General features: G+C 40.2%; 1 protein-coding gene across 2 annotated transcripts in view; it reads left to right on the top strand.

The window, feature by feature from the left end:
• Positions 1–2,500, top strand: part of Kdm3 (Lysine demethylase 3) — a 686,187-nt gene that overhangs the window by 383,263 nt on the left and 300,424 nt on the right. The gene's annotated exons all lie outside the window — the stretch shown is intronic.

The raw sequence follows: 2,500 nt of genomic DNA, 5'->3' as shown, positions 1-2,500 counted from the left end.
CTTGGGTTCTGATGGGCCCGGGTTTTTTTTTTTTTTGTTTCCCCTAGTTTTTACTTTGTTGTGATGCTGGTTCTTGGAACAGTAACACTCTTCATCAAATTTCGTGTCAACGTTTTACTATTCAAAAGATCCGTTGACGTTCCAAGAAACCAGGTGGCCATTTGTGTTTGTAGCCAAAATGTAAACTCCAGGTAGATGTTTTAGAGACGTTGTTTTGCTCCAGCGAGGTTTCAGCCCTGCTTGTTTGTATATCTTGACACACACAAAACACACACATATATATGTGTGTGTGTGTTTTTTGTGTATACATATATTTGCACACTATATATATATATATATATATATATATATATATATATATATATATATATATATATATATATATATAATAACTAGCCTGCGTGCGTCGTTTGATCGCATACCATCTTCTGCCTCGTTGTTAAGAGTAACCTGTAATACCGCGTTTTGTTTCCTAGAGTGAAGCGGTGATATTGAAAGCGTATCAATCTGGGGTTTTCATTTTTCATTTGCTTTCTCTTGAAAGCGCGTAAAAAAAAAAATGTTGCTGTTCGTTTTTTTCGCGGGTAGAGTTTGCTAACTCCCCGTCACAAAAGAAATTTTTATTGCTCGTGACTGTCAATTGTTTACTTTTATTATTCTCTGGTAATTTCCCCTCTGCGGTTTTTGTGAAAAAAATGCTTTTTCTTTCTGTTGTTCCATCAGGAGAACGGAGCGCTGTTCACGGAAAGCAGCCAATTATTGTAGATAAAAATAACATTGCAATTGGATAACACGCAACTCTTTATTAATCAACCTCAGCGCCGACCTCACTGTAAAGCATATATTTGACCTTGATGTAAGGTAATAAAGGTTTGAAGCGGTTAGCAGAGCTTAATTGGAATGACCTGTCTGTCAGACGCGTAGCTGGAAGGTGAACCTCCTTAACTACTGACACATTTCATTTCATTTGCCGAATGTGGGTGGAAAAGGCGGCTGTCCTGAAGTCTCCAGCCTATCAGTTCGTTAGTTTTGATCAAATCTGGCGCACGTCCGGCACATTTCATTTTTGAATTTTTGATATTCAGTTAAACTTTTTTTTTTTTTGGTCAACTTGTAGGTCAAATGCGTTGCTGTCACACGGCCTGAATAGCATGGGATGACAGAATCCAGCTTTGAAATAGTCCTCGAATTTTGTTGCCATTGGAGAGAATGAAGGAAACGAACCTTGAGTCGGTCGTGCTGTTCAAGGATTGTGTTCAGACCGCGGTGAACAAAATCTAGATCGCGGTGACATAGTTGTAACTGAAGCTGCTCGGCAGATTGGTTTTCCTTGTTATATGTTGAACCTCGGAACCTGTGGGAGTAAATGAAATGGATAATGGTAGGGCGAAAGAGAAGGTATCACAGAATAGATCAGTCAAAAGGAAGTATTGGGATGTGCGCAAAAGATTGGCGGGAAGAACCTTGAATCGTCTGTTGATTTCAAAATGGAAATGTACTAAGGGATTGCTTAGCCAACTCCCCATTATGGAGTAAGTGTGTATTTTGAATGCAATTGAAGGAAAACAGGTTGGGGCTCTTGAGGTGAGATGTCTTCATGGTATGACGATTTACAAAGAATTGAAAGGGTGTAAGTGATAGAAATGTTTGTGTACGTGCAGTGTTGGATTAGAATAGTTGGGTGATTCGGTCATGTGAAAGGAATGGACGATGTAGGCTGGTGAAAAGGTTACGTGAAACTGTGCCTCACTGTCGAACTTCTCAGTTCCAGAGGTCCTCTATTCCTCACACCGTTGGTAACTGGGAGCAAGCGAAGATGCAATGCATTGCTACCCTAATACTATTCTTCTTGCAATTCATTACATTTTTATCTAATTATCTATTTATTATTTTTTTTATTTTTTAATAAGTGGGATCTCGTCTTTCTGTATTTCACTTTACCTCCTCTTACTTCTTACTTCTGCCTAATGAACACCATAATATTCTTTGGAAGCTTGAATTTCAAGTCAGTGGCCCCGTTGGTGGGCTGCTTCCTAATGAACACCATATTCTTTGGAAGCTCGAATTTCAAGTCAGTGGTCCCGTTGGTGGGCTGCTTCCTAATGAACACTATATTCTTTGGAAGTTTGAACTTCAAGTCAATGGCCCCTTGGTGGGCTGCTTCCTAATGAACACCATATTCTTTGGAAGCTTGACTTTCAAGTCAATGGCCCTTGGTGGGCTGCTTCCTAATGAACACCATATTCTTTGGAAGCTTGACTTTCAAGTCAATGGCCCCTTGGTGGGCTGCTTCCTAATGAACACCATATTCTTTGGAAGTTTGAACTTCAAGTCAATGGCCCCCTTGGTGGGCTGCTTCCTAATGAACACCATATTCTTTGGAAGCTTGAATTTCAAGTCTATGGCCCCGTTGGTGGGCTGCTTCCTAATGAACACCATATTCTTTGGAAGCTTGAATTTCAAGTCAATGGCCCCGTTGGTGGGCTGCTTCCTAATGAAC

Source organism: Macrobrachium rosenbergii, chromosome 16 (genome assembly GCF_040412425.1).
Source record: "Macrobrachium rosenbergii isolate ZJJX-2024 chromosome 16, ASM4041242v1, whole genome shotgun sequence".
NCBI classification, from domain to species: domain Eukaryota; kingdom Metazoa; phylum Arthropoda; class Malacostraca; order Decapoda; family Palaemonidae; genus Macrobrachium; species Macrobrachium rosenbergii.
Note: the sequence above shows the minus strand (reverse complement) of the source record. Positions and strands in the feature narration are given on the sequence as shown.